This window comes from Scyliorhinus torazame, chromosome 11 (genome assembly GCF_047496885.1).
Source record: "Scyliorhinus torazame isolate Kashiwa2021f chromosome 11, sScyTor2.1, whole genome shotgun sequence".
Taxonomy (NCBI): Eukaryota; Metazoa; Chordata; class Chondrichthyes; order Carcharhiniformes; family Scyliorhinidae; genus Scyliorhinus; species Scyliorhinus torazame.
This window is the reverse complement of record NC_092717.1, coordinates 89,019,937-89,032,495: the sequence shown is the minus strand read 5'-3', so window position 1 is coordinate 89,032,495 and position 12,559 is coordinate 89,019,937. Positions and strand designations below refer to the sequence as shown.

The 12,559-nt window shown below is 44.2% G+C and overlaps 1 long non-coding RNA gene across 1 annotated transcript in view; it reads right to left on the bottom strand.

Annotated features, from left to right (window-relative positions):
• The window catches only part of LOC140385367 (uncharacterized), a 214,216-nt gene that overhangs the window by 13,898 nt on the left and 187,759 nt on the right, over positions 1 to 12,559 (bottom strand). Inside the window, exon 2 of the long non-coding RNA XR_011933343.1 lies at positions 5,536 to 5,658. This is a non-coding gene — a long non-coding RNA (uncharacterized lncRNA). The remainder of the gene's footprint in view (positions 1 to 5,535; positions 5,659 to 12,559) is intronic.

Genomic DNA, 12,559 nt, shown 5'->3' with positions numbered 1-12,559 from the left:
CTACTTGATGAACTTCTGCCCACCTTTCATCCGCCTGCATATGTACAGGTCTCCATTTTCTCATCAAGACATCATTTTTACGGTAATAACTCTGGTATACTCTCAAATTCCTCTTCCGTATATGCTTTCTGATATATCCTTTTTATTTCTACATTTTTCTGTTGTAACTCCGCCAGTTTTCCTGAACTAAAAATATCCGCCTCATCCTCCACCTGTTCTTGTTCTTTTTCAACCATCTTATCAAAAATCGTTTCTGATAATTGCACTTCAACTTCATCTTCACTCTTTGATTTCTCCTCTTGTCTTAACCTGTGACTTTCCGACCTTGTTCCTACACAATCCGGAAAAATCCCAGGATATTCATCCTTCAACACTTCCGTCGACTGATTTTCCACTGGCTTATCAACCACAGTAGGCATCACTCCCACCTGCGATCCAGCTATATCATTACCCAAGATAAACTGTATTCCTGGACAAGATAGTTTATCTATTACTCCTACTACCACTTCACCACTCTTCACTGGACTTTCCAACCTTACCTTATATAATGGAACGCTACTCCTCTCACCCTGAATTCCACATATCACCACCTTTTCTGGCAACATTTGTTGCTAACTTTTGGTTGGCTCCTAATTCGTAATTTGCTCTGTTTGTTTAACCTTTGCTCTAGAGTTGGCAGGTTTCTTTATGATACCGCCACGAGGTTCAAGTTCAAGTAATGATCAATAACTCAACACACCAATTAGTAAGATTCAAATCAAAGCACATTTATTTTACACAGTAAATCACTACTCATTCATAAACTCTACTTTCTCGGCTATTCCTATCACTAACAGGCCTATACTTAGCTTCGGATTGGCCCACCAGGTCAGGGAACAAATGGCCTTTTGTTCAGGTCCTGAGTCTGCAGGATTCAAAAGCTGGTATGGACTTGTAGCTAGGAGCGCCTATCTCGTAGCGAGCGTTGACTTGAGACTTACTTGCTTGCCGGCAACAAGACAGGTCACTGTCAAGGGTTGGTTCAAGTTGCTGAGTGACCCTGCCAAAGAAGGACGATTTGAACTTGGGGGCTTTACTTTATAGTCCCCAGGGGCTTTCCGCCCTTCAGGGCGGACCCCGTACCTGGTTCCAAGTGATTGGACTACTTTCTGATCACTTGGATTGATTTTCTCCAATGCTGGAGCGGTTCCCTAATCCCTAAATGTTCGTTGACCTTCCTTTGTCTTGGCTCCTGCTGGCACCGAGGAGTCTGGCTTGGCTTTATTTACCTTAACTGTTGCCATTGTGCCTGGGAATTGCTCATTACTATGCAGATGGCTGCTGGTTTCAATGCTGTCTGGTTGTTTTGCAGGTTCCAATATACATGATTTCTGCACTTGCTAGTCTTTGCTTGTGTTGGCTGCATTTCCCTTCAGCCTTTGCGGTGCTCCATTTTAAGTCGGGAAGTGGCCAACTCAGGTGGCTACACATTCTTCCCAAACTACATAATTCCTCATCTCTTACCATTAAAGATTGACTAGCCCCTGTATCTCTTCAAATTGTGACTTCTTTACCTGCTCCTCCTGATACACATGAGTAAACCTTCCCAACACAAGTAAATTCTTTAAATACATCTGGCACCTTCTTAACAATTACTTCTTGAACAGGCTGTACAATCGTTTGCACCTCCTTTGCTTCCCTTGGGCTTTCCTTTCCCACTCTAATAAACCCCACCGTCTTATCCTGTTTTACCACATCAGCCTTCCCAGTGCTTTTCTTCAACCACCAACACTGTGACTTTACATGGCCTAGTTTATTACAGTGAAAACATTTGAAACTTTTCATTTTTTTCCCACCCTCCTGGATTTCTTCTTTAATCTGAGGTGCACTTTCTTTACCTTTACCACTTGAATATTTCTCATGTCCCCAGTTTCTATCCCTCACCGGCTGAAACTGATGTTGGAAACCAATCTTTGATTTATGAACTAATTCATAATCAACTGCCATTTCCGCTGCTAATCTCGCAGTTTTAACCCTCTGTTCTTCCATGAGTTCTCACTACATCAGGAATTGAATTTTTAAACTCCTCCAAAAGTATAATTTCTCTGAGAGCTTCATAGTTTGGTCTATTTTCAAAGCCCTTATCCACCTATCAAAATTACTCTGTTTGAGCCTTTCAAACTCCATGTATGTTTGACCAAATTCTTTCCTAAAATTTCTAAACCTTTGTCTGTAAGCTTCAGGCACTAGCTCATATGCACTTAAGATGGATTTCTTCACCTCCTCATACGTTCCAGATACCTCCTCCGGTAGTGATGCAAACACTTCACTAGCTCTACCTACCAGCTTTGTTTGAATCAGTAACACCCACATGTCCTGTGGCCATTTCCTTTGTTTAGCTACCTTCTCAAATGAAATGAAAAAGGCTTCCACTTCTTTCTCGTCAAACCTTGGCAATGCTTGGACATATTTAAATAGATTCCCAACAAGCCTTCGACTATGACGCTCTTTCTCACTATCCTCATCACTATCATCCAACTGTACGTTCCCCTTTACGTCTGCCAATTTTAACTGATTGTCATGTTACATGGCCATTTTCTGAAGTTCAAACTCCCTCTCTTTATCTTTTTCCCTGACCTGTATCTCCCTTTCTTTTTCTTTTTGTTCTGCTGTGGCTATTCTTTCTTTTCTCCTTTCTTCTCTCTCCTTTTCTTTTTCCTCTCTCTCTCTTTCTCTTTCTTTTTCCTCTCTCTCGCTTTCTCTTTCTTTTTCCTCTCTCTCTCTTTCTCTTTCTTTTTCCTCTCTCTCACTCTTGTAAGCAAGCCACTTTAATTCTTTCTCATGTTCCATTTGTTTAATTTGCAACTGAATTTTTGCCATTTCCAATGAGTCAAACTCTATCTCAGGCAACTTTAAATGCTTAACCACCGCCATAATTACCTCATCTTTTCGCATTTTGTCAGGTAATGTTAACTGCAATGTTCTTGTTAAATCTAACAGTCTGCTTTTCGTTTCTGTCCGTAAAGTACTACGTGTGACCTTCTCCACCCCCAAAAACTTCTGAGCCTCTGAAAGAGCCATTGTTCACAACACTCTCCCCAACTTAAAACTAAAATACCACTCCGGAAAAGCAACAATCCTTCACTGTCTTTAAGTTCACAAAAGACAATCCAATAGATAGACTTTTATCCCAGACAAGCCCCCAATTGTTATGGGCGAGGCGTTTTCAGAACCCCAAAATGTATCATGGAGTTCAACCAACCTCTCCCTTTAATGGATTTGTTGCTTTTCCTAGCACACGGCTTTTTCCCTGGATGTGGGATTACAATTATGGACACGTGGGTTTTTAAACACAAAACACGGTTTATTCCATGAACTCAACTTAACATCTTAAATAAACATTGGCTCTCTTAACACCCCTTACTTCAAAGATAACTCAGAAAATATTGCAACAGTAAATAATTCCTTAAAATGTTCCTTCAAACTTCCAAGAGACTTAACGCCTTTAAACAAAATCACATCAGGTTAAAGGCTTCACTATTATAAGTTTAAATCACGCAAATGATCCAGAGATAGTCTTTCACGGCAGAGATCCAACTCACTGCAAAACACAAACACACACCCAGCTCTTTTCCTCCAAACTGCAACGAAACTGCAAAATGGCTGACCTGAGCTCAGCCCCACCCACTCTCTGACATCACTGTTTTCTTAAAGGTACATTGCTTAACATCCATGTCTTAAAGGTACTCTCACATGACAATTGTCAGAGGATAGAGCAGGATATAGATCGATTGGAGATTTGGGCACAGAAATGGCAGATGGAGTTTAATCCAGACAAATGCAAGGTGATGCATTTTTGAGGATCAAATCTAGGTATGAATTATACTGTAAATGGCAGAACCCTTAGAAACATTAACATACAGAGGGATCTGGGTGTGCTGGTCCACAGTTCCCTAAAATTGGCAACACTGGTGGCCAAGGTGTTTAAGAAGGCATATGGCCTGTTTGCCTTCATCTGCCAGGGCATTGAGTAAAGGAGTTGGGAAATCAATTTGCAGCTACATAAAACCTTGGTTAGGCCGCATTTGGAGTATTGCGTGTAGTTCTGATCACCACGATATCAGAAGGATGTGGAAGCTTTGGAGAGAATGCAAAAAAGGTTCACCAGGATGTTGCCTGGTCTTGAGGGTATTCGCTATGAGAAGTTGAATAAACTAGGATTGTTTTCACTGGAAAGATGGAGGCTGAGGGGAGACCTGATAGAGGTCTACAAAATTATGAGAGGCATAGACAAGGTGCATAGACAGAGGCTTTTTCCAAGGGTGGAAGTGTCAATTACAATGGGGGCACAAGTTCAAGGTGAGTGGGGGAAATGTTAAGGGAGAGGTGTAGGGTAAGTTTTTCACGCAGAGAGTGGTGGGTGCCTGGAACGCGCAGCCGGAGGATGTGGTGGAAGCAGGAACATTAACACCATTTAAGAGGCATTTGGATGGATACATGAATAGGGAGAAAATAGAGGGATACAGACTGAGTAAGGCAGAAGATATTTTTTGTTAGGGCATCATGATCAGCACAGGCTTGGAGGGCCGAAGGGATTGTTCCTGTGCTATACTTTTGTTTGTTCTTCTTATAATGGTTAAAGTTCACATAAGAGTGTGACAAGACATGGCGGCAGCACGTAAGGATTTATAGATGCCAATTCATTTGGATGTAAAAAGTTTTAATGTTATTAATTCACACTCAATAAAGTATGTCGTTCTATGTAAGAAAATAATGTAAAGAGAACTGGGTACCTGCTGTGATCCTAGCAAACACAGGTTCAGTATCATATAGCATACAGGCGACAATGAAAGAGTTTGGTGATGTCATGGTGACAGCTATGAGCTTCACAAAGTGAAATCATAGAAACTTCTCAAGACCTACTCCCATTGGCAAATATAGACAGCGACAATTCGGAGCAGAAGCCAGATGCAGAGATAAGTTCAGATTTTGTTTCTGAGGATTTCCCAATACCTATAGAGATGGACATTGGAGTAACTTCCCAGCAAGTGCCACCTACTGAAGGAAGAAGGACGCTTCCAAGGTCTCGAGTAGGCAGGTTCCAGAAAGTTGAATACAACCTCAAACGATTAGACGTCCATCTGAGAGAATGTATTACTGAGTTAGAAATATGTGTATAGAGATAATGGACAAGTGGGTCTGTTGTAAAAAATGTTAAGCAGTTGTCATTGCACTGGAGACATAAAGGGGAGGGGTGTTATGTATCAGAGAATACATCCCTGCTGGTGAAGCATCACGTGATTTGTGCAGGTTGCTGTTCTCCACCTTGCATTGTACCACCTCCCTAATAAAATCTCTCATTGTGTTTGTGAGAATCCCGAGTGTGGGCACCTCCATAACTTTTCTCTTTGGGGCAAATCAAAGATATAACACACAAGAATACTCTGTACCTCTGTACCACTTTCTCTCCATTTAAATAATATGCTGCTTTTTTATTCTTCCTGCCAAAGTGGTAAACATGAGCTGTTGGGAGTATAGACTGTAAACGTATCTCACCTGGGAAGTTGAAATGTTCTTCTCTGCTGCTGTTACATACTGTCAAAGGAGCGAATGCTCAGAGATGTTTCATCTTAGAAATACTCTGGGGGCAAATTTACCATTTATCGGTTGGACAGTAAGCTGCCAGAAATGAAATGAATGAAAATAGAAATTAGGCGTGTTCTATAATGCGCTACTTTACCACAAAGCGGTGATGGTGGTTATTATCCTGTAGGCTAAATCTTAAGATATCAACAGAGATCAGCATGGCGCCTCTGAAGAGAGCTGGTGTAATCAGCTGGTGAAGGAACAATGGAACTCTTTTGGTGGGGCGGTAAGGTGAATTTTCACCCCTCCCCTCTCGTAATGGAACATAACAAAACACTTGTTAATGAATTGATGTTTCACATTGGCATGAAGCTGGTGGGAGAAAATGCAATTTTAATGATTTGAGGAGACTTGATTTTAATTTGAATAGTGCTCAGTCAATGCGCCTTATCTGTTCTCTCAAAACGGCACAGAAATTATTGGTCTCCTATTTTTTTACATCTGTTTGTTAGTAAGCAATTCAAACATTTTCCAATGGTAACCACTTTGATTATTTACCCTGCTCGTTTCAATTGAATACATTTTAATCTATCATAGATGGTACATCAAGCCATCCAAACAAGAATTAACTGAAACTTAAAAAGCCGAAATGAACCACTTGATTTATGCAAGTGAACGTGATCCATAGCAACGCTCAAGCCACAAAAGGCAGCAGGTCAAAGGACAATCAGGAGCGGCATCCCTAGTAGAGTTTTTTCTCCCTAGCCCAGGTGTGTCAGGCCAATTCATAGTACTGTTCCATTGCTGCATTAGCTGATATTGGAAAGCTCAGACATCACTTGGGATTAGGATTGCCAACTCTGGCTGGACATATTCTGGGACATGTCGGCAGACTTGATGTCACAAAAATCCGGATGTGAGAGAGGAAAACATACAGAGGGCTTCATTAAATCCATTGCAAAGGCCCATATCATACCAGCTAAAACTCCCTGTGTAAAGTCTCACCAATTCACACAATAATTTTTTTTTAAAAATAAGCTCGGACTAAAACAGCACTCCTTTCACTTCAGGTCTTAGTGGAAAAAATGTTTTCTAGGCTTAGCTGTGTAAGTTTTGGATCCAGCATCCCAGTGCTCTCTTCGTTTACCCCCTTCCTTCAAATTGCTCCCATTCGATGGGAAGAGACAGGCAAAGACGTTCATGAGCTCGGTACACATGCACGACCTTCCTCAGTGACAGTTTAAATTTTATGTCATCATGTTGCCTGTGGTAAACCATGTTATTGCATTATATGTGCTGTGTTGTATTGTGCATGCCTGGGCTTGTCCAGGCTGGATCCGCCTGTGGCTCCTCCCCTCGGGCTTCTGTATAAAGGTGGCAAGTCTCCGTCTTCGGACCCAGTTCGGGTCCACAGGCAGGAGGCTTGCTGTTTAGTGTATTAAAGCCTCAGTTACATTCTTCACTCGTCGTGTGTTATTGATGGTGTATCATTGCCCAATATGCAATCAGATCAACATCTGCAATGAATGATGTGCTTCTGTGTACAAATTATTGTGCAAAATGAATCATTTGCTTAAAATATCCACCGAGACGTTCCAGCCTCACCGTGGCGGGTTTTCCCACAGCGGATGCAGCGATCCATTCAAATCCCCAGGGGATTTGAAGATCTCTCCAGTGTGAGGGATTGGAAAATTGCACCCAACATTTTAAAATCTTCTGGATTTCTTTCAATAGCTACTGGGAAACTGATACCAATCCCAATAGTCTCCCTGCCAGTGCGGGAGTGTTGGCAACACTACTTGGGATTGAAGCTGGGACATTCTTGCTCTTAATGATGCATATATCATCAAAGATGCTTCAATTAACCACCTCTACAAAAGGGTTGGGATTGGTCAAGCTTACGATAGCTGTCAAGGAATCTTCCTACTTATGCATTGCTGGGAAAATACTTGCACAAGTTCTGCTAAACTGTTTGACACTGCATTTTGAATAGGGCCTCTCGCCAATGCCTAGCAGCCATTACTGTCCTTTCCACAATGGAGGAGGACACCCTGGAGGTTGGCAGGGTGGCACGCATAACAGGCAACAGCCAGGGAGAGATGGGTATGATAGATAATGCATTGCCACACGGCACTTAATTATGATCATGTTGCTGTCACCACTAACTGAGCTGTCATGATATAGAGGAAGAAGAGCATTACAGACCCCTTTGGAACTTAAAAAGAACAAAAGAGAAAGTTCTGAGGAGCAGCGATTATGTAACATTGAAAAAACAAGTACACATTGGCCAGAATGTTACCATGAGTCCTGCAAATGCAGGTCCTGAGCCAGCTTGATTGTACAGTGGGACCCTGGACAGGATGTTACCAGTGGTGGCCAGTTTAGAAGCCACCGCTGGGAACACATTTCCATTTGGGATTGTGACATGCATCTCCAAATGGCTGGCACAATCAGAGGGCCCACACCTTAGCAGCCGTAGTAGAACCAACCCTAGCAAAGCCATTTAAACTGCAGGGGTGGCCAATGCCATCGGGGATATGGGGGGGGGGGGGGGGGGGGGGGGGGGGGCTCCTCCTTGGGCCATTGAACACTGAGAATGGAAAAGTCCACTGTACACATCCCCCCCATCCCGGAAGCCACAGAGTGGCCACCTTAATGTACTGGCTGTCTGCAGGGGCAGGGGCTGCCGTTCCATGCTGGTAAAATGTGGCAGGGGTGTAAAATGTCCAATAAAACATCTTAACTGGGCCTGTGTCTGGTTGGCACACAGCGAAACCACTGCCATTTCCAACTTATGCTGGTGTGAAGTTGTCAGTTGTCCCTCCTGATTCTCGCTGCTGCCATTTTACTAGCCTTCCCACCTTCCAGCCCATCTCCAGAGAGCTGATAAAGTCCCAGACTTTGAATCTAGAAGTTAAAGAAAACTTACCTAACGCACAAACATATTTTTCTGGTATAATGCATTTGACAATGCACTAAAACACCAGCCTAGTTTGTGTACTCAAGTCTCTGGAGCAAGGCTTGAACATATGACCTGGTTCAGACGTGAGAGGGACGGTTGTGGGCCAAGTTTTATCGAAAGTCACTTAGCCTCAGCTTCCCCAACTAAGGAAGGAGAAATTGCAACAGAATTGGCCATGATAAATTGCCCTTAGTGTCCAAAAAGGTTGGGTAGGGTTACTGGGTTACGGGGATAGGGTGGAGGTGTGGGCTTAAGTAGGATGCTCTTTCCAAGGGCCGGTGCAGACTCGATAAGCCGAATGGCCTCCTTCTGCACTGTAAAATGCTATCAAAAATTCTACAAATTCTATGATTCCCACTGGTGATTCTGTCACCGCAAGATGAGGATCGGCTGCAATGTTTCCCGTATTTGACAAATTTGCATGCACCGTCAATGTTCAGACTCAAAGAATGACCACATGGACGAGGCATGCAGAGAGGAGGGGGCAGCTGTGGACATCAAATTGAGCCACTGCATCTTGAACAATGGGGATTAAAATTCACAGGAAAATGTAATTGATAGAACAAACAAGAGAAAAATATTTCCGAAAAATAATATAACTGAGACCATTTACTAATGCCTATGGTATTGAATGTATGACTAAGTAGGTTTCACTATGAACCAGGGGACTTTGAACAGATTAAAACAATCAATGCCCCGTTTACAATGAAGAGGTAACTCGGTCATACAACCTCATCGACATAGTCTGAGAAGTCTGGCATGCCGAGCTTTTGTTCTAAAGGTTAAAATATAGCTCTCTCTCATTATTTGGTAATTTTAATTGACTCTTCTAATAAAAGAGGTGAAGTTCCAATGTACATTTTGTTTGCAATTTGCTAATGATATCAGAACTTTGCTCAGCAGCAAACTGTAAGCAGTCAGCATCACAAGGTCATACACGTGCATGTTCAGTGACGACTTTCCGCGCTTGTTATCTGCAATGTAGCAAGTCCCAAGGTCACTCTGTTCGTTAGCAGTTGATCCTGCGAAGAGGTGAAGTTTCATGGAGATTGTGGTCTCTGCCAAAGACACAACAGTCATTTTCAAAATCAGACAAAGTGAGTGAGTTAGTGAACCAAAAAACACAGCTTATATGTTAAGGATCAGAAGTTAGGTGAGTTCAGATCCCCAAAAACGACACCATAGTTCGAAACTATTCGAACTAATGGATCGGAGTGAGTTCTGAACAACATGAGACGCAGAAACCTCGGATAAATATTATGCCAGATTTAATGATTAACAATTCACCAGAGTTGGTAACCCTGGAAGTAACTTAACACATATGGCTTCTATTAAACATTCCATTTCGTATGGTCATTAAAGCTCAGGCCAAAAATGATAGCACCTCTGAGTGAAATATAGAAAGCAATCTTTGGATGAATGGGATAAGCTCCAGGGAGAATCAAATGAGAAATATAATTTAAAAGACAAAGTACCAGCAAAAATTAGAAGTCGAGTATATTCCTATGAGTCTGAGAAATGGAGAAGAATAAGACCATAAAAGCAGTATAAAGAGACCAAAAAAAAACTTTAAAACCCATTTGTCTTTACAATTGATAACTGTGGACAAATCTCAACCATTTTAGTTAGGTCAAGAACCCATTATATGTTGAAACACAGTAAAAAAAAAACCTTATTATATTTTAAATTAATTAAGAGTGTCTAGTTTTTTTCAGGGGCAATTTAGTGCGGCCAATCCACCTACCTTGCACATCTATTTAGGTGTGGGGGTGAGACCCACGCAGACATGGGGAGAATGGGCAAACTCCACATGGACAGTGACCAGGGGCTGGGATCGAACCCGGGTTCTCGGCGCCATGAGGCAGCAGTGCTAACCACCAAAAAAAAACCTTATTCTGAAGCTGAAACTACCCTAATATATTATGAAGATAATCTTTTCCTTTTAACAGAAAATAATTAATATAACATGAGCCAGAAGAGCTGAATTATAGGGCATTTAAACATATTTGATTAATAATAAGTTAACCATTCCAAATGAGCTAATAATAATCAGGAAGCACATTTCCAGCTGTATAACTGAGCAGTAAGGACAGATAACAATTTAGCCTATTATTGAAAATTATTATTCAGTCAACTCTTGTGCGATAATCAGTTGTGAATCTCCCCCAAAGTGAAGTGACCTCCACAATCACTTCACAATAAAAACAGAAAATGCTGCAAAACCTCAGTGGGCGGGATTCTCCGTCAGCCGCCGTCGAAATTGGGAAAGGTGATTGGGCGGAGAATAGGTTATGACGGCAAAATGATGGCAGGTGCCGGTTTCACACTAAATCGGAATTCTTCGGTGCCTCGACATCAGCGTCAATGCATTCCACTCCACACATACAGTAAACACCGTTTGCTTATCATTAGCGGGCCTGACCCAGTATTCTCCGGCGCCTCTGTGATGCTCCGTCTTCAGTGTGGGAAATTCCTGATGGCGAGGTTCACTTGCGCTTTTGAAAATTGGGAAATAGGTGCCTTGGCTAATGAGGACAGAGAGGAAGGAGGACATGGAGAGGTGCGACCGTGGGCTGCCGGTTCTGACACTGGCCGGGCTGGCTGGGGAGGGGGTACCTGCCAGGGCTGGGTGGAGTGGGGTGACAGGGGAATGGGCATGGGGTTGGGATGACCCCCCACTGGACCGGGGTGTCCAGGCATGGACTGCCATTGCCATGGCCTGCAAAGCAGCCATCTTGCTGCACCCACCTCGGCCCCTGGTTCTGCAGCGTGCAACCAGCCATACGGGTGCCCCACCCACCCCCCACCACACCCTAGCGCCCACCCTCCACTCCACAGCCCAGCTCCTACCCTCTACCCCACTACCCCCTCACCCCATCCTCCACCTTACCACACCCCAACCAGCTGCCACCCTCCAGCGGAGCATCATGCGGCCCGCCGAAGGGTGGTGGCAGATGGGGGTCACGGAGTGCACTGCTGCCATGGGCAGCGCCAGCTAACGGTACTCTGGCAGCAGGGATGGGTGCCAGGGCCAGAGGACCCTCAGTGCCGAGCACTGACAACACCAGGGGTGCAGGGATAGGGGGGGCCATGCAGAGGCAGAGTCTACAGTGCCAACCAGGCCACCATGTAGCTTGTTTGACCTAGTTGGGCACAGGGGTATGCACCATACTAACATGATGGCCTTTCACGCCCTGCAGACAATGGATATTGAAAAAACCTAGCAAAGGTGGTCTTCCTCCAAGTTGCTGCAGCCGTGGGGGATGCATTGTGACTGAACGAGCTGGAGCTTCTCAAAGATGAGGAAGTTGGAGCAGCAGAGCGTGCACCAGAGAAACAGGAGGCAGCTGCTGAGGACGGAGAACTGGCTGCCCAACATGCCCAAGGCGGAGGAGGTGCAAAGAAGGCGCCGCATGAGGCCTCGTGTGTACCGGCAGCGCCTGTCATTTGAGAACCTGCCGGACTTGGGATGCCATTGAAGACTCTGGCTGAGCAAGGGGACAGTGCAACATATCTGCCGGATCATGGTGCACCTGGCACCGCAGGGGAATGGGGGAAGGACATCTGCTCCCGGTGGTCTTCAAGGTAACGGTCGCCCTGAACCTTTATGCCATGGGCTCCTTCCAGGCGGTGAGTAGGGTCTCACAGAGTTCGGTGCACAGGTGTATCTGTGCCATAACGGAGGCCCTATCTGCCCAGTCGGCACAATACATTAATTTCAATGTGGACCGAGCCCACAGGATGCCTGGGCAGCGGGGTTTCCCGCAATCGGCGAGATGCCCCAGGTCCTGTGGTGATTTACGTGTGTAACCATCAGCTGCGGATAATGCATATCTGCATCCAGTACCCGGGCAGTGTGCATGATGCCTTCATCCTGAAACACTCGCCAGTTCCAGGCCTCTTCAGGGCGCATCTTCAGCTGGGGGTTAGCTACTGGACGACAGGAGTTATACACTGTGGAGGTGTCTGATGACGCCTGGAGTGTTGGGTACTCTGACACACAGACGAACCAACATGGTTGCGTATGGTACA